Here is a 20,656-nt window from a genome sequence, read left to right on the forward strand (position 1 = left end):
GCTACTGCTGAATACATGGAGCTCCACATCCCAATTTCCCAAAACCAGGCTGCAATGGCAGCTGATGCCTGATGCTATCTTACACATTGGCACCACACTACAGAGCTCCTCTGCCTATAAAATACTTTGCAAAAGACTCCCAGGGGGATGGTGATATAAAATCTGAATGAAAGATGGGAAGAATCATAAATAGAAAGGTAGGTCAGATGCCAAAGCATAGAGGCTGGTGACAAAATGACTCTTCCCATGTGTAAGCACAGCTCTCTGTAGCACAGCTAAGTTCCAGCTTTGTTCAAATGGTGGAAAGTCTGAGAAGGGCATCAGCTCAGCCTTGAGAAATTTAGGACATGCTGTACTTGGTGAGCAGCACCTGGAAGCAATTGGGGATCACCTAGAGTGTGAAGGCAGGGTTGGCCTGAGAACTGTGTCCCACTAGTGCAGCTCCACCACGCAAGTTCCCTTTCTGAGTCCTCAAAGAAGCAGCTGCATCAACCTGCTCCAGCAGAGATGCTACAGAAAAGATACATAAAGGCATCTCACAGCAGTATGTTCATTCCTTGCCTTGCCAGCTTCAAGGCTGACCATTTGAACAGTCTGGCACCATGTGAAACTGGACTCACACCTTTGGCCAAAAGACAGGGTTATCAGGAAGGTGAGGCTGTTCTTCTCTTACCTGCTCTATGACCTCTGGCTGATAAGGAAGAATGATTAAAGAATTGTCCTGAGCTTGGGCTCAAGGATCGTGATCACAAGCTTGGAGAGGCTGTCCATGACTTGTGAGTTGGTTCTGGAGCAGGCACTTCTGCTCCAAATTACTGCAATTTGTCAACAGAAGTATGACTCTGTTCTTAGGACCAGTTGTAAAAAGGGTTTCAACAAAAGGTAAAGAAATTTTAGGAACTACTAACTTCTAGTGTGGTTTTCATTTTCTAATGCAGGCTTTTGCCAAAATATGCTAGCTGCTTCATCCCAAAAAAGAGTTTGGCCCACATTTTCAGACTAGCTGATTGGGCAGTGGCAGGGATTTTAGAGGCTGGAAGAAACTTTGAAGCAGAGAGATGACCAATTAATTATTCACAAGTTGTCCATGTAAGTATATACCAATAACCTAAGTGCTCATACTCTTTCCAAATACACCTATTATAATTCTGACTAAAATACTCTTTTCTAGACAAAAAAGGCAATAATTTCCTGTTTTTTTCAGGAAAATATCTTGAAAGATGTTTCTGTGTCTCTTCTCTACCCTGCCCTTCTTTTCTTCTAGTATACTAGTCATACTGTTTTTATAAAAGATTCCGTAAACAGCATCCTGGATTTAATTCATACATATTACTAGAAAAGAAGGATGCAACAGTAATAACCTATAGTATCAGGGACACCTGGAGTCCAGAAGGTCCCTGTTATGTTGGGAAGAACAGGTATCATAGGCCAGCTTTCCCACCATGTGAGGAGTCTGTTCCACATAATTTTTCTTTGTTCAGATTTGTCTCAAAGTGGGCAGATTCTTGCAAACTGAGAAAATTGCACTGAAAAATCATTCTCAGCTCTCGCTTTAATACAACAGCAACTGAATTTGGGGATGTATACACAAAGAAACCTTCAATTTCTTCTTTTTTTTTTTTTTAATTCCTTTTTAAACAAAGCCATGCTTTGGGGTATTTTGCTTATATGACTTGAGGTTTTTAACCCTTTGAAATATGTAAGAGTGGAAAAGAAGGAACATTTGAGTTTTTGTAACTTTTCCCTTTCCATATTTTCTTCGTTACATCACTGCTGTTCTTTTAAAGTGGTTTGCTCAGCAGAATATATTCTTTTTCAAAACCTTGTGTTTGAAAAATCCAGTCTCTTTTTTTTTTTTTCCGTAGCATTCTCTCTTTCTTTCCCTAGTTTGCAATAGCAGGGATAAAGGCTTTGCTGAAGGAGCAAAACTCTCCATCACAGCCTTGCAAGTGAAAGGGGCCACATGAGTGAAATGGGCTGGAACCTGGAACATCCTTTTCATGCTGGTACAGTTAAAACTGGCCTCAAACGAGGGGCTTTTCATCACTTAAGCAAGCAAGGCAGATGGAATAAGCTCAGGAATCTCACCAACTTCTTAGTGGTGCCAGCTTCACTTAACTAGTCCTTCAAGTAGAACCACACATTAGCAACTTTGAATTTTCTTCCATTTCCTTGTCCTTACTTTGTGGCTGAGAACTTCTTGCCAGACCCACAAAGGTATTTAGGCAGCCCTTTCCCATATAAGTGTCCAACTTGACAAAGTGAAATCAAAACCTTTTGAATCCCGACGAGCTTTATCCTTCTTTTCCTTTGTTATTGTGGACTGTATTTGGTTTTTATGGCATTTATTTTTCAGAAGAGGATAAAACATTTTATCACTTATGAAAATGTGGTTACAATTTGTATGCAGCTCTATAGAATATTACTTGAGGTGTAACTCTTGCCATGCCATTTTCTGAATAGTCTATTTACTAAGTGTTAATGTGAGTCCCAGCAGGGTGCAGTTAGTAAACTTATGGGTGTTTAGAAGCTTTACACTAAAGGCTGTATTAAAAGCCTGAGCCTGTAATTAGAAAACATGTAACTAATGCTTGCTCATACAAATTGTTTCTATTGTCTGAGGTATTTGGATGCAGCTTTGAATTGAAGACAATTAAGCTGTTCCCTTTTTCAGACCCTACACATGAGTGTCGATACACACATATGTCTGTGTGTGTATGTATATATATATATATATATATATTTTGTATATGTGCATCTATATATGCATGTGTGCATCCAGAACCCTGGATTTGGTTCAAACTCCCTGGCTGTAGTGCTCAGCAGAAGAGTTTAAGCTTATTTGTCCCGCAGGAGATGCCTACACTGTTCGTGCTCTGGCTGCTTGTGTAACTGAGCTCTCAATCCCAGATTCACCATGTCTAACTGATGCCACCTGGAAATGAGGAGACAGGAATTGACTGGGTGACCCTCTTTCCATTTAACTGCAGAGAAAACTCAGACTCATGCTCAGACACCTGGAATTTTGGTTGCTGTAGCTTCATGAGATAAGTCATATTCCTAATGGCATGTCTGAGGTCCCACTGGAAATCTTTGCTGAAGCTATGCTGGAAACAGGATTCCCTTGGGCAAACTAGCAGCCAAGCCCTTGAACCAGCTTTTCTTTCTCATGGAATGGATCTGGGCAATTCAAACTGTAGTTATTCTGTAGTCAAATTCTTCATTTTCTTAATTTAGGCAGAGATTTGTTTAAAACTAATTTTAATCCATGGCCCTGCAATAGTTTGTCTTAATCTATATAGCTGTAGGAAATAGAAATTTTAAAAAAATATCATCAAGGTCTACTTTTTAAATTTATCTGATTTTACGTTCCTGAATTATGTCTGAAACACTGTTTGCCATATCTTGATTACACTGCTTCATAATGTACATCTGTAAAGCCTGTCCTTATTCTAGAAAATAAACTAGTATAAAAAAGGGTGAAAAAATATAACTATAGTGAACTTCTTTGCACTAATTTGTCACTAACTTTTACACAGGCATTCTCAGTATCATTACACCTGTTGGCTTTGTGGGCTGGAGTCTGGAGTTTTAACACTGAGGAACAAACCCAACTGCTGTTTTGTTTCACTGACCTCCTTTTTCTGAAATGTCTTACAGCTTTTGCATTACTGTCTGTGAGTGATGCAAAGTGAACAAGAACTCTCAGGTCCTCATGCATACAGTCTATTTCTAATCTCAGGTGTAACATCTTCCCAGTATCACCAGGCATTTGTGTCCCCAGCTCTCCTTACTTCCTAGCCTGCAGATAGTGAACCTGCAGATGGGGTGTGTGAAGGGGTAAAAGGAAAGGCTGACGATAAGGATCTTCCAGAAAATTAACTATACAAAATAAACAGATAGAGAGCAGATCAAAAGGATATTTCAGAACAGCATTTGTAAAATTATAGGTTTTTAATGAAAACCGTAATTGTGGAAATTGCTTTTCTTTAAGAAATGTCAGTATTTACTTAGCAGCAGGAGAGAGTCTATATTTTGCTTGGTATTGGAGTTAATATTGCAACAGAACTAAATTTTACTTTTTTTTTTTTTTTTTTTAAGGGTAGAGTGTTTGGGGGAGGGGGTGGGGTAGAGGAGATCAACAAAGAAGGAAAAGCTCAAAGCTTTTCCTCAAAGCTTTGATCTTTCACAGTGCTTTCTTGAGTACTCTACTACCTGTTGAAACCACACAACATTGTATTTTTAATTGGAAAAAGGACAGCGTGTGACTATATTTGTCTGTGACGGCATGTTGTAGGAATATGGGATTTGTGGGTCAAAGATGTGTTTGAAGCTTCTTCTGTGGATGGCACCAGCTGCTTCTCTGCTGGTCTGGTGCTGGAAGGGTGTCTGCACCAGCAAAGACCTCAGCTCCAAGAGCAGCATATGTCCCTCTTCTCATCCCACCACTGCTCCAACTGCTTACTGAGCTGAAAAGGAAAACAAGCCTGTCTAAACAAGCCTGACACCCAGGGCAGGGGTGGAAGCAGATAGGTCAGTCTTGGCAGAAACGCACAGAATCCTTGCTAGTTAATGCAAGACTGTCCTGTCTCAAGGAGATTTGCTTGGCTGGAACTTTAGATATAATTATTTTAAAAAAATAAAATCAAAAACAAGCAAACTAAATAAAATACAAAAAGCCCCACCACCAAAATAAAATGAGCTCACTTACCGTAACTGGGGAATTGCAAAGTGCAAGATTTTCCAGACTTCAGGCTAGGAAAATGTGTTGCTGTTTTTTCCCCTGAAATCTCCAGGGACATCAGGACAATCAACAGAAAGCAGCCTGGTTTCGTCTTAAAACAAGTGGCAAGGGTTCCTTGGTAAGCAGTGTTTCTAAGCCTTGCTAGTATTTTTCAAGACAGGTAGCAAAGCTTGCTACAGATCAATTAGTTTTCATTGCAAAAGTCCCAAGGGTACCTCAGGGAACACGATACCATTTCACTTTTTATTTCCTAAGTAGCATTACTTGGAATAGACATTTATCAAATTAGGCTTTAAATGGGCAAATGCCAGTAAAATGATCAGATACTAAAGATCAGACTCACATATCTTTTTGAAATGTTATTAGAAGTTTTTTATTACTCCAGGCAATAATATAAAGGTGAATTAACTTGAACATCTGCAATCAAAGAAGGTATATTCATATTTGTAAGTTAACCTAATAGGCTGCCCACTGTCTCTGCAGGTGCAAAAGGATTCCCACTGCCAAAAAGCCATAGGTTTTAGTGATTGATTTTTCTGTAAACAAACAGGAAAGTGAAGCTACTGTATTGACCTTGGGATTTCCACCTATAGACATTTTATAAATATTTGGTGATACCTAAAATGTACTTTGAACATGTGTTTATCATATTATACCATACTAAAATGAAAAACAGAATAAACTCCAATTACTTCCTAAACATTTTGCCTGATAAATCTGGAATACATTAAAAATATTTTAGGAATAATTGAAACATTTCACACATTCAGCATTGATGCAGCATTCTTTTTTATATCTAAACCATCTGTGTGCTACCCAGTGCTTCTCAGATGGGCACTGTGAAAAGGGTCCGCTGATTTTCTGGGAATTGTTCTGGCTGAGAAAGCATTTGACCAGTATAACCACACAGGTCACGATTTATTAGCCAAGGCAGCACGTCACAGCACACAGGCAGGTATCCAACATGAAACTTGCCTCAGAACGCTGCAACCCCTACTGTTTTCCCGTGGAACCTAATCCAGAAAACATGACTTTAGGGAGGATCCAGCAGAGGAGTTTCATGATCTTCTGCTGTTTCATGGAAATGTGTTTGGAAGCTATTTTTCTGGGGTAATCCATCATGAAATAATCATGGAATAAATGTGTCTTATATCAAGATTCAACTATTCCTCCCTTGGCTTCTCTACCCACTGCAGTGGTCACTATAACAGTGGTCCTACTCCTGCCTTACACAGACAGAACATCTCCTCTCCATTCCCAGACATCACCTCTGTACTTCTGATTATCATATTAGCCTTTTTAACCACAAAACCATTTTAGGAATTCATGGATAATGGATTATTTGTAACAATTTCCACAGCCCCTTTCTGCTTCCTGTGATGCAGTGCCCCATCCTGTAAACATTTTCATTTCTAAATATAAACCTGTACTTGGCTGCATTTGGTTATACCCAGCTTATGAAGTGAGCCAGATCACCTTCACTCACAGGAGTACTGTCATCTATCTCTACTGCTTCCAAATCTGTGTCATCTGAAAAATGTATTAGAAGTAATTTCTGTGGTATTTACGATTTAAATAAAGCTTATGCTGGGTGGAAAGGAGAAAGGGGTGGTTTTCCTTTCACAAAGCAGCCACCCATTGATATTTGCCCATGAAATATCTATGTTGAAGTCTGGTAGGTACTTTTAAAAATGCTATTTCTTGGAATTTTACAATCCATTGACTGGCTTGTCAGACTTTCATTTGCTGATATTATTTTTCTGTGAATAAAATCAGGTTGACTTGATAAGCTCCAGCTTCCCTAAAGTCATAGTACTCTGCAGAGATTTTTACCTCTGACTTCAGTACCCACCATTTCCAGTGTGCCACTCCTAAATGAATGCTAGGGCAGTCAACTTAGATTTATTTGGGTCGTCCCTCTCACTTTTTTTTTCTTAAATTAAGAAAATAAGAAAATAAAGAAAAAATAAGATCCTTAGCTGTTCCTCAGGACATCTTGGGGGCAGTTAATCCAGCCTTTTTGAATTGAACAGAGCTAAGCAGACTTGCATTCTCCCAGTTTACTGCTAGATCAGAAAACATTTCATCAGCATCATATGATACTCATACTTCCTCCAGCTTTGATCTACCAGAACAGAGATACTTATTGAATGCATCTGTCTCGTAACGTCTCATTACCAGGAGTTTAACCATAGACATTTAGTAATGGACTCACAGAAGTTCTCTTCATACCTCATGTAAATTTATGGAAGGCATTTCTTGTTTTATGTGGGGTTTAGCCTCTTTTGTCCTATGCAGTGTATGGGGGGGAGAAGAAGCTGGTTGATACGGCTCAGGTTGGGAAGGCTCTAAGGGGGCAGGGCTTGTATGAATCAGACTTGGGCAAAAGCACCCAAACACCTGGGAGCTGTTTCCATAGGAGGTCTTCTGGAGGAGATTTTGGGCAGAACAGTCTTACAATGTAAGAGCTGGAGCCAACTGGAAGACTCTTGTAGCACACTTTTAAAATTACCTTTTTTCTTCCTAGTGAACTGACTGGGTGCTTTCCTCATGATCACGGTACCTGACACAGGACACAGGATCTCAGTGCTCCCATGAGGCTGCTGCTTGTGTTGCTGAAGTCCTGGCATCAGCAGAAGAATGATGGCACAAAGGAATGCCATTGCCTTTGAAAGGAAGAGCAGGACAGACCATCACTTCACCTCACCCAAGCTCTCGTGCTCAGCAGACCATGATGCCTCACCCAAACAGGCTGTCTAGGCTCCGGCCAGCACAGGTGAGATCATCTCACTGCCAGCTGACACCAGGCTCTCAGTACTAGACAGGAGGCCCAGCAGCCCCCAGAGTGCTGTAAGGAAAGCCAAGGATTGGCTGGCTATCATTAAGCCACAGAGATCAAGACACAGCTGGAGCAGAGGGAGAAGGACCAGGGAGAGCAATGTCTCTGTGAAGACCTTTGGGGCATAAACAGCGCTTGCGCCCAGCTTGAGACTTCCCAGCATTGGCACCGCAGCAGCTCAGCTGGTGCTGGCTCCTGGGGAGGGTGCTCGATGGGCAGGGCTCTGCCGTGGCACTCCAGGCAATCCCTCATGGAAGTGTTGGTGTGATGCCTCTCGCAGTCAGTGCAGACATCCCCTGAAGAAGCTTTTCCAAGCAGCCTTGGGTCTCTCTGCTGTGTGGCACAAGCAGAGGCAGGTGCAAGACACCCAGGGTGGAGCACTTGGCACCATGGCTTTTTCCACATTTTCAGTGGCAGTGCCTCTGCAGCCACTCCTTCCACTAGAACCCCACCAGGACCTTCTCAGTGACCCAGCAATGAACCACCTCCCAAGGTCAGGTTCCATGTACAGAACTGAGCTGGAAGAGATAAAATAAACCCAAATCCACCCATCTGGTGCTCACTGCAGGACCTCTGCCAGCGTGGAGTTCCACTGGGATCCAGGCCTTACATGTTATATTTTCTGCAGATATTCTTACAATTAAAAACAGGACTACAAAGGAATCTGGGAGGGAGCTCTTGGCAGCATGTTGAAAGCCCCTGAATAATTTTTTAAAAGAAGATTAATGTAACTGTTACTGGTACCTCTAGGGAAAAGAACAGCTCCATTTTGCAGCAGGCTGTAATTTGTAAATTGAATCTAATACTGCCACATAAATAATACTGCAGAGATTAAATCTGGAGAAAGGTGTGAAATGAGAGAGCTACAGCATCTAAGAAGCAAATGCAGCAAACACTTTTACAGTCACTGCAGAGCAGAATGTATTAACAAACATTTCTATTGTTCAAGTCAGCTCTCTGCTAAATGAGAATAACATGCACTTTATATCACAGGGAAAGTGCCAAATATTGCAAATTTCTTTTCTGTTTCCTTGGAGCTAGCTTTTTTGGTCTCCATGTTGCAGTCTTGTGTTATTGTTCAAAGAAAACTTTTGTGTCCAGAACGTGTTCTCTATAAACTGTAAAAACTCCAACTTAATACAAAAGCTTTGTATTTTCCCTGTCTAGGATAGGGGTCATGAAGCTACCAGAATGCAAAATCTCATGAAAACATTACTGTCTCTTGAAAATATGAGCAAAATGTAAAAATGTCCTGGTTTTGTACTTTCATCCCCTGGCACCATGTGACATCCAGAAGCCTGTGCACAAGCCTGATCCCAGACTGTGAGATTTTATTGGTATTTAGAACACTCTTGTAACACTTTACTCACCGTAAATAGTTATATCTACTAGAATTATAACTAGTAAAGGAAAAAATAGACCTCTGTGTGCTGTTAAAGTGGTTAAAACAGCAATTTTCTGAGATATTAACTCAAATTTGGTCAAAGGGACAATTTCACAGGCAAATATTCCTTAATTTCATCTTAAAAGTTTCTCTTTTCATTTGCTGTGTGTCCATCACCTCTGTCCTTATACCTCCAGGCAAATTTCTCCTTTGGCACAACAGGGCAGCAGCTGGGTCATCTCCCTTGCTATGAATTGTGCTAAAGTCTGATCCACTGCTCTGCTCCAACCCACTCAATATCCATAAACAGGGAAGAAAGACATCAGCATTGGCTGTGAGGTGACCAAAGGTAGTTTTCCAGCTTTGTCATGGACACTTCCTTGACTCCCAGAGTAAGTGACAGGCTACTCTGTCTGGGAGTAGAGTGTGTGTAGGGTGATGAGTGAGTTGAATGTTGTACTCCTCATTCTATTAAGTCAAACAGACCATCTGTGTTCAATAAGTCACAAAAAGTCCAAAAGTTTCATAGGTCTTTGCCTTGTTTTGGGCAGCTGCCATGTTCTGGCTGCATTTTTTACTCCTGTCAAAATGCTTTTCAATGCACAGGATTTTAGGCTTTCTGATTAGAAATGCTTGTGTGGTACCAGCCTCAAAAAACTCAAATTCAATAAAAAATGTAGATACCATTTTCTATTACTATTTCTAGAGTTTCCTGAAACCTCTGAAAAGATTGAAAATTTCCAACCTGGAACAGAATATTTCTGTCATTCCAGGAAATTTCTATGCTTTTTCTTTTTTTTAAGGGCTGAAAGACAAAAACTTTCCAAGACACCCAAGAGCTGCCAGTGTTTATGGGCATTATCATAAAAGATCAGAAATAAGAGAGTTTCTAAACACACAGTGTGTGAATTTAGCACTTCAGAGGGTGTCCAACATAACATTTAGTTGCATATACTGCTTCACCAACAACCTTTGGAATCTGATGCACTCTAAAAGTTGCTTTCTTGCAAAATTTCTGTTACTTCTTGCAAACATCTTGGATTTTATCCTTTTTTTTTTGAAGATGAAAACAAAACCCACATGGTACTTGGGCAAGAAGCCTTTTTTTTTTTTTCTGGATTTTTGAAAGGCTTGAAGTCCCATTACTTACAAACATGAGAGCAGCTGTAGTGGGTGAGATGAAGGGCCTGTCCAGCCCAGTATCCGATGTCTAATGGTGTGACAGGACCAGAGGGGAAGAGCAAATGGGCAAAGCAAATGCATGTGGCACTTCCCCTGTTGTCTCCCAGCCGCCCACCACCTGCACCACAAACATTTCTCATGGCAGATGTAGAGCTGTAATTTTTATTAATTTGGTAACCCTTGAGGGGATACCAACACAAACTGTGGATTGCTTTGGTTTTGCATTGGATTCCAACCATTTTAATGAATCCAGAAAGTAGGAAGGAAAAAGAACCTTCGCATAGGACGGGCAGGGACTCCTGATCCAGGCTCCCCGTTGTAAATTTGTATATAAGACTACTCAATTTCTTGTTCAAGATGAGGTGATGTTGCTAGAGCCTGTAGCAGCAATACACAGGCCATGGTTTACTACAGGCACACTCCTGTGATACTTTATTTTCTGCCCCACTCTTCATCACTCCTCCCTGGACTCGCTGTTAGTGCTGTACAGTTTTACCTCAAACTTTAATAAGAGGGTCATCCAAACAGCTTTTTTATCTGAGTTTGGAAGTAGGCAAGGACAGCCATGACTTGTTAGTCCATTATTGGTATATGCTGGGTACCCAAGGAATATCACCTACAGTGGCTCACCCTGCATCTTGCTATGGACACTTCCATGGCATGGGAAGAATTCTATCCATCCATCCTATCACTGGTCCCCCAGGAAAAAGGCTTTCATTAGCTTTGGCAGGGAAAACAAACCTGCTCCTGTCAGAGCACCTCCTGGCTGCTAGAGCTGCTGGGGATCCGGGGGTGGGATTAACTTGCCACTGCACATCCCTTTCACGCAGTTAGCAGCAAGAGGCATTTGGAGTCACTGGATGTTCTCCACCATGGGATTGCCTGTTGCAAGTGGTCCTTAGACAGCCAGATAGTCCTCCTGGGGGAAAGTACCATAATTACTCCTGGGCATCTAGATGGGGTGTCTGTCATCTAGCCTCACTGATCAAATCACACCATGTCCTCAAGAAGTGAGTACTCGCTAAAGACCTGGTTCTCACTTTCTCAATGCAGAATCACTCTTCATCTCCCCACCTCCTGAAAAGAAAAAGCAGGGCGGGAAGGGGGGAAGAGAGAAGAAAGCCATGAAAATTCAAAGTTCATCTAAATCTATCAACATGTGCATAGCGCATGTTTGCGTCTATTAATCACTGCTGGGGAAACACAAAGCCGCAATGCCATTATGGAAAAGACAACAGATCATTCCAAAGCCATATGGCCGCCACCATTGATCCTCACATCCAGGAATCAATGAATGATCTGGACTGGTAAGAATGTAGAATAAGAGCCAATATTATAACTCTGCTGCTTCTGCAGACTGTGGAGAAATATCCTTGGACTGTAATTCAAAACTGCAACAAAGGGCACGTGAGTGTGCTGTCGGCATTTGCTATCAAAGGGTCTTCTCATGTGGCGTGATGTGCTCCAAGAGTGATTACAGCAACTTTTTAAAAAATTACATTGCCCTATTTGTTCCTTAATAAATCAGTTTTTTATCAGAATCCTGACCCAAATCCTTGGATATATGTGATTCCATGTATTTGGGTAGGAATATGTATATACTGAATATGACAGGTGGATGTGGGACTCAGTGCCTTTGTTTTGGTGCTTTCATTGATGCAGAAACCAGATAGGGAATTTCCAGCTAGCATAACAGGCTCTAAATGTCTTCAACCATGTTTATAAGCTGTGTTAGAAGGCAGGTGGTCTCTGACATGGTCTTTAAATGCAATGGGCCAGATATTCAGCTGGTCTTAATTGTGACTCTGTTGTCTTTGAGAGCACCGTGCCAATTTAACCCAGCGTAGGATCTGGCTCAGCATGCCCTTTCCACAGTGTCTGCTTAATCTGTGTAAATCTGAGTTAATCTAAAGTAGCTTTCAGTATCACTCAAAACTACGCCAAGGAACAAACTCCTCTTTACAAGGATAAAATGGCAACCAGAGATATTTCGTCATAAAATGAGCCTTCAAAAGCTGATCTCCTATTTTGCAGAAATATGCAGCAGTCTTCAGTTCTCAGCTGGCACAGAAAGAGGGTCTAAATTTGAATCTCTTAGTGGACCATTCAAGGAAAATTGGATTGCAATTTGGATTGCACAGTCCTGCAACTGTGTGTAATTTTCAGTTTAAAACTTCAGATAAATAGATAGGAAAATGTCTTGTTACAAGACACTGTTAACCTCTTCAGGCAAGACTTTCAGGAAGAATGAAATGAAGCAGTAACACACTAACATTCATGGGTTCTCTCCAGGCTGCAGAGAAATGTCACTCCCCTTGCAACTTTCATAAAGTTCAGTGTTCCCACTGGGTTGGCATTTACATCTTTGTATTATAGAAGGCCTATGGGTTTTATGTTTTTTTTCTGGCCTGTCTAGTTCAAGCTACTGCTGTCCCTCAGCTCAGCATGTTTTCCAGAGCTGAATGAGGAGCCACCAAATATATTTCTCTTTCCTCAGCATTTTGCTAGTTGGCACAGCCTCCCTTGGGAAGTGAGACATGAGTTCAAATGCCCACTGCTCACGGGAGTGTAGTCCAGGCCAGGAAGTGTTAAGGAGGGGGATGTTTGGTTCCCTCCCCATATGTTAAAACACTGAACTGGATATTCAGTCTGGGATTTTTCCCTTCCTGCCTGAAGGTTGTCACAGGCCAGAGATAATTCCCAGAAGGCAAGGCATCTGCAGCCACCCTTTTTTAAGGGAAAAGGTAGCGAAACTGTATTGGAATGATCCTTGCAGCACCCTGGTGAAGCTGGAGCAGGGCAGAAGAATAGCTCCAGAGGCTATTTCCAGGGACTGTTTTCAATGCTGTGCTTGGGAGAGAGGTTGGAGGATGGGTTGCAAAATCCAATTTCCAAACACCAGTGACGTGACAGAATAAATTTGTGAACCTGTGGAGCTCACGAGGGAGGAGGTTCCTTGGATGCCAGTGACACCTCAGTATTAGACACCAGGCATGGGTGACACCTGTGGTGCCAGGGGCCTGTGCAGGGAGCACCCTGCCCCACACAGCTACAGCAGGCTGCCTCTGTGTCCCAGATGCAGGAACTATGCATGTGCATCCCTTTGACCGACTATCAGGCAAGAATGCATGAAAATTAAACAAATTATTGGTTATTACGAGAAACATATTTCACTAATTGGCTTCCAAGGGCAACGTTTTATTGGGCAACAACTATCAATAAGCAAAGTGTGGCACTTGTTTAGTATTAGAACTTTATTCTAGCCTAAGGGAAAGGAAAGACTAAAGGATCAAGGAGACAAATGAAAAACAAACACGGAAAGCTGCAAAGTTAAAAACACTGAGGGGAGGAAGCCACAAGGGAATGGGATTAGATTTCAGAGTCTCTGTAAGTGAGCACTAGGATCTTTCTTGTAAATTAATTCCACACTTAATTTTTGGAATTCTTTCTTACTTTTCCAGACTCCGGCCAAAACTAAGTCAGATGAAATGTTATAAGAGATTGGCATCCTGGGATATAGTGGTAAACTAGTTTACTTTCCCAGTTTCCTTTCATATGTAGATTAAGCACTGAATTTTCTTTTGTCATTGCTTGCAAAGATCTAAGTTTCCTTCCTAAGGCATCATCTTTTATTAATCAGCTTATCCACAACAGAGTCCAAAGAGACTGGAAATGGGTTCAGACAGATGTTGATAAATGTCTTAAGTTTCTTATAAACTAAATCAAGGCCAGCCATGTTTTATTAATAAGCTAGCCTTCAAACATACTTTGCCCTCTGCATACTGTATCACACTTTATATGCTATCCTGTTTACACTATTTGTCCCAATTTTATTCAAGGCTGTTAACATCCCTTTCTTAAAAAGGCAAATATAACATAAATCTATAATGCAGTCATAAGGGGTAAATGATATCATCTTAAATACATGCTACATGCCAGGTGTGGTAAGACTTTGGAAAGACTCCTTTCCCTATTGTTGTAACTCCTTTTCTTTAATTTTCTTTAATTTTTTTTTTTCCTGTTGCTGATTAAACATGTTTAACCAGCATGCAGCTTAGCTGATACTATCATCTTGCTGTGGAAAATAGACTTCTGTCATGCCCCTGAAGCTTTCCCCCCTCTCAGCACCAATGTTGTGGAGTAGATCATACTATCCATCTTCTAAGAGCCTGCTCTCAGTCCAGACAGAAGAGAAGACCCCAGGCCATTCCAGATCAGCATGCAGTCTCATGGAGGATCCCAAATCTTTCAGCTGTTGCCAAGCATGAAGTGGACACTTGAACATGCACTTTGGTTTTACAGATTGTTAATATCATTAGGATCATTTATATAAATTGTGAACATTTCGAGTAATGCTTCCATTAGAGAAATGTATGGAGGCACAAATGACTGGGCAAGCCCTGTGACAAGGGTGATCTGTGAAACCAGAGGACTTGTATAGTATTTCCAATGGAAAATTTGATGATAGGGACAGATGACAACCCAAGGAAAACATTAAGGGAGGTGAGGAGAGCATGGGCAGTGATGTCTGGCTCAAAGTGTTAGAGAAATGTTGATCTGGATGTCCCGCAGTGACCAGAACTGTGAATGTGATTGGTGACATTATCACCTTCAAAAAAACCCTTAGATTATTTTAGAAGAGGGAGGGGGGGAAAAAAAAATCCCTCTAAATAGCTTTTGGCGACTTATTTTTTTAACCTATCCCTAGAGGCTGGTGTTTTAAAGGCATGACAACATTAGTGAAAGAAGCATTACTGCAATTAGGGGAACATGACTGCTTAAAGGTGTCCTGAGATATGCCTTACAGCATGACATATACAGGGCTGCATTTTTGTGCTCCACAAACCCAACTGTCAGATGTTTTGCAGTATCAATCCTCATTAGAGAGCAAGTTACAGAGAGAACATATCTTCCAGAGGTACCTTTTCTTTGTGATGGTGTTTTATAGAATTTTAGGCTTTTGCAAAGTGATTTTTCAGAGATGCTGAACATTTAATCTTTCATTAAAGTATTTTAGGGATGGAGAGATACCATAATTTTGAAGGACAAAAATCCATTACCTTCTACCCTGGGAAAAATCATGTCTATACTGTCATGGATTACAACTTTATCATTGACTTAAACATTTTTTTTAACATTGATAAAGTTTGCCCTCTCTTTGCTAAAGGTAGAAATTATATATGTCAAAAACCCCCCCAAAAAAGAGTGTATAGTCAGAGGCTTCTCTCACAAATATGGCTCTGGATATGCAACTGAGAACAGGATGTTCACACAAGCACAAAATCCCAAGTAACATGTATCATGAAACACTTCCTATTAGCTCAGAGTTACACTGCTGATTCATTAAAATGCAGTATTGCACTCAGACTTCAACTTTCAAATGAAATCTTCTGTAAAATGGACCATTGTGGCTGAAGCAGCATGAAGTCCTGTCCTGTCTTCTATACTCCTCTCTCCTCCCAAGTTTCTTACAAAGCCTTTCTATGGGAAAAGTAATGAGAAGATAAGCAGAATTCAAGTAGAGAACCTTAAAATGCAGTAAATAATTTTTCTCAATAGAATGGAGTATCCATGAGAGATCTGAAAAGACCATCAGATAATTAAAGTGGTACATGATTGGAAAACTATTTCTGAATGTGTCAATTAAACATCTGTTAAAGGATTTAACAGAAACTAATGAAACTGTGGTGAAAAGAGAAAAAAAGAAAACCACCAAGAAAGATGTCTCCAATTTACTAGTCCTATTGTTTCACAAATGCATTCCCCATTGTACCTCAGTGTGCTAAAACACTTTAAACTTCTTGCTCTCATCAGGTTCTTGCATAAAGGATCCCCTCTGCTCCTTAGGTGCTCTTTGACAAGTGTAAGATTCCCCTTTGCTAACCAGCCCCAAATCTCACTGAAGCTAATGGGAAATGAGGACGCTCCTTCACCACGCAGGTTTTGGCCCACAGGCACAAATGAAAATACTTTCACCATCTTTATCGTGTCCAGGAGATGAAAGGAGAAATTTCAGTGGTGCTTAGCACAAGCCTTGTAGGCCTCATATTCTGTGCTTTTTCCAGGACACAGAAATCCCACTTGCCAATTCCTCTTATTTTTATTGTAGCTGATGAAAGTTCCCAGCGTGGAGAATCATGCGAGTCTAACTGCCAAAATTCCCTTGCAAAAACCCAGCCTCCAAAAGATCAGTTTTCCCTCCAGAAAGAATATTCTGCACAGTTCATGACTGCTCAGTGCAGGGTGTCCTGCTGAACACTAGTTCTTCCAAGGACCTTCCTGTACCATCCTCACATGAAGTTTCTCCCGCCAGGCTGTTTTGCAGTGATCACTACATTTCACTGAGGTTTAAAGCAGGAAAACTTTTCTGTAAAAAGCAGGTGAGCTGTAAGATTCAATAGCCACATATTCCATGAAAAGAGAGACTATCACTGGGTGCAGTAAAGCTTCAAACACCCTGCTCTTTAAAATCAGTCATTTATTTTCCTGTCAGCTATACTAATACATAGCAGCAGGCAGCCTGAAGCTCACCTGAAGTGGACAGAAAATTTTTTACTTTAAAGTTATCAAACGCCTCTTAGTTATCCCAGTGTCATCAATAGAAAAATTAGGACCATGCCTTCCCTAGCAAAATAAACAAGATCAGGACACAGGCATGGGCTTTCAGCACAGGCCAACTATCCTTCTTCCAAGAACAGCTCAAATAAAGTAACAAAGCCTTTCTTCTTCAATTTCTTGGGTTGTCCTCAGAGGGGATGTTCGCTGCAGTTTGTATTTCTTGCTCTGCATAATTTGCTGAAAAATCTCAGCTGTACCTCTTCAACATAGTCATCAATTGGAAAGATCAATTGCTCTTAGTGGGTGAACCGCCCTTCCTGCTCTCTGCATGCTGTGTGGAACAGGGCAGGAACCCCCTGAACTCCCCTGCTCACTCCCTCTAACCTGGGAGTCGTTCAAACTCTGCTCTAGGCGCAAGCAGCAGGCACAAGCCATGGTCAACATGTGTTGTTGCATGGTGTCACAGGGCATCAGCCCTCCCCATGGACACATCAGCAGGGTGCCAGGGCCACTGGGGCACCACTGCAGTGCCCAGAGCTGTGCCCTGAGCCTGGGCAGCTCCCGCGCAGCGCCTGGCGAGCCAGCAGCTCCGGCGTGTGCCGCATCCATGGCGCAGATGTTGGGCCAAGTGTCACAGCTCCAGCTGCTGGCTTGGAAGGTGGAACCCTGAGCCCATGCCAGGGAGCAACTGCAGGGAGCAGCTGAGGGCTGTGCCTGTGTGCTCGTGAGCGTGATCCTGTGTGTGTGTGTGAGTGTGTGTGTGTGTTTTGAAAAGCATTAATATGTCTGGCTGTTGGCGGGAAAATGACTTGTTAAATTGCTCAGAGGAGGCCTGGCCCACCTATAGTGAGACTGGAGCAGTGTATAATCACAGAGAGTGTAACTGATGGGAAAAATGTGCTGGGTTTACTGAGTGTAATAGATGCTAAAAGGTACAACCTGCTGTGTAGTTTAACAGCTCCTATTAAACCCACAGACAAAGCATTTGCTGGGACTGTGGAAATTCTACAAAATCGCCTGTCCCAAAAGTCTCTGGTGAGCACAGGGCATTTCTCTTTTTATAAACTGAATCATAAAAAAAATATAGAAAACGCAATTTCTGAATATGTGACTGGATTAATGAAATTAACAAAGTACTACCAGTTTAAAAGAGTTTAATGGTTCTCTAAGGAAAATGCAAACTGAAGGCATTAAAAAATACCAGCAACTGAATGAAGCTGACTTGATCCCTTCTGTGCTACAAATTGTTCCAGCAATGAAGACAACTGCTAGAATGCCAGGGTGCTCTGACAGCATCTGGTAATCTTTACAGCAGATAAACTGCTGGTGAGGCAGACATCACAGGCAGCTCTTGGACTATTCTTTTCCCGTCTTCTTGTGGTAAATAATCTTCAAAGCATGTTCAAGTGCAAGCAAAACACTGAAAAAAATGACAAAAAAAAAGAGCCACCTTCTCAGAAGGGGAAGAGCAAAGCACCCCAGATCACCTTCTGGAGACTATGGAGAACAATGTAGCAGCTCTACACTCAATTAGGAGGTGTTTGGACTTGGCAATTAAAGGAGCAAGCCATAATGCAGAGCTCATTTCACAGTCTGCTGCTTGTAACTGCAATAAAATCATCAGGGACTCCTCAAAAGCATATCTGGATGTGACTTCAGCAGCGCTAAACCACACACAAAGGAAATCCTTGCTGCAGTGACTGTTGCTACAAAGAAAGTAAAAAAAAAAAGAAAAAAAACCAAAACTGATTATGCTAAATACGTGAGAAACCAGTTGGCAATATCCAGCTCTGCAGCTGGGTGTATGGTTTGGTACTGTAAGACCCACTACTCCCATAGAGGTAGAGCCAACCCACAAGAGTGTGCTTCTCCAAGGTTCCGCCAGCTGGGATCAGGGACATCCCCCTATCCCCTGAGACAAGGCTGATTGCTCACATCTGATGCACCAGCAAGGCAAGAGGTCACAGCTCCTGTGGATGAAGGATGGCAGAGAGGAGGCACAATCAACATGCAGAAGGATCTCAATGAGAAGCTGATGACCACTGCAGCAGAAATTAGGCGGAGTTTAATGGTATGGAATTTAATGGCTGTGCATTGTGGTGGTGAAAGAATCCATGCTAGGTGTGTGCAAGCATAGTAAATCCAGGTTGAACAGAAAATCTTGACCATCAGACAGTTATGGTATGATTGGGTAGCTTGTCACTGAGAGAAGACCTAACATCTTCAGGCAGTTTATGCTACAGCAGCATTTTGAATGTGAAGTGCTGGTGCTACCAGGCAAGGAAGGCCCTGACAGACCCCAAGACTATTGATCTGGGCTGTTGATGGCTGCTTTGAACAGAGCTCTGAGACTCCAGAGAACTGGTAGCTTTTCTCCAGTGTCTCTTCTGAAGCCAAATGTCTCAGGTGCTCTCAGAAAGTTTAAATGGCTGAGGCTGGGATCATTCAGGTCAATCTCTCTGACGTCACATTGATAATGAACTCTCGTTATTCAAAAGAATAGACCCAAAAGAACATCCTGAGAAAAACATCATTTTGTGAACCATTGCTAAGGCAGTGAGTGTCATGGTGGAAAAGCTGGATTGTGTCACTGAAGGAACACAAGCTTGTCAGCCACAGGACTTAAGTCTTTCACTTGTGCCGTGGTTTTCATTGGGTTTGTGCATAGCCATTGCTTGAATATGAAAAGAGAGAGACTGTGCATCCCTCATGTGCCTCATAGCACGTCAAAATGCATTTTAGGTACAAAGCAGGAGAAAAATAACTAAATTTATACCCTTCCTTACAACATCTACCCAAAAAATAAGGGTCCTATCTAGTCAATTTTATCTCTTTAATTTCCTGCTCTTTCCACAGACAGAAGGCTAGTGACACCTACCACATCATTTACTCTGTACTGACTAGTTTAATCAACCAGATCCTAGGAAGCTCTTTGATCTCAAAGGAACATTACAAAAAGTCCTTCCCTAAAAAATCTACTGCTCACAAAAAGTGCTGATCCTTGCACTAAATTTGAGTTTGCGTGAATTTGGTTGTGAAAAACGAGATTTCACATCCCTACAAAGACATCAGTGGATCCACTTCAGGTAATTTCCAAGAATCATGCCAGGCTGAACTTAAGCTCTCATATTTTCCCCTCAGTGCCTGGAAGCCCTGACTCACTAAGAAGTCAAATCCTTCAGTCCTTTATATATTTTCATTGTGGTTTTATCCCCACGTGCAGAAAACAGTCAACAGTACATCACATTCAAACGATTGGAGTATTTGTACATTGGAGTGATCTTCCCTTTGTCTAAAGGTCAGGTTACATTAGCAGTTCACATTCCTGGTTAAACATGCAGGCAGATGTTTTCTTCAGGGGGCAGATCATGTAGGAGGAGGCATCGTTCTCTCCTCCGGTCTTCAGTCAAACTAAACTTGTCATCTTCAGCTGTGTAAACGTGCATCGTAACTGAATGGCATATGCTTCATTTTGGATTAACATTTCAATGAACTTAAAACCATTTGAGGGTCTGTTATCTCTTTTCTTAAATCCTGGGACGCTGAAATTAATGGCAGGTCTGCTGTTAACTTCAGGAAATGGTACTGGAACTTCTGCCTCCCCCTCAGCTAAAATATGGTTCAGTCATGAAAAATGGAAATACATTTCACTCTATTTAGCAAGGACACATTCTGAAATGCAATTTGGCACTGAGGAAGTAAGTCTGGTTCATGAAATGGCTATGTATGTCAAAAAGAAATTACTTTTCCAAAGCCTCCAGCTTCTCTTTAATTAGACTAAAAACCCAAGACTGTGACAGGTTTTCTGCAGAGCTGGAGGTCCTTGTGGACCCGGCCTTCAGCTGCACATGAATGTTTCACCTCTACTAATTTTCTATTCTTTTCTGTGAAACTTGCATCCCCCTTCTTCAATTTTCAAGGTCTAGAACATGCCATGCCTTGGACAAGG

This window comes from Serinus canaria, chromosome 3, assembly GCF_022539315.1.
Source record: "Serinus canaria isolate serCan28SL12 chromosome 3, serCan2020, whole genome shotgun sequence".
Taxonomy (NCBI): Eukaryota; Metazoa; Chordata; class Aves; order Passeriformes; family Fringillidae; genus Serinus; species Serinus canaria.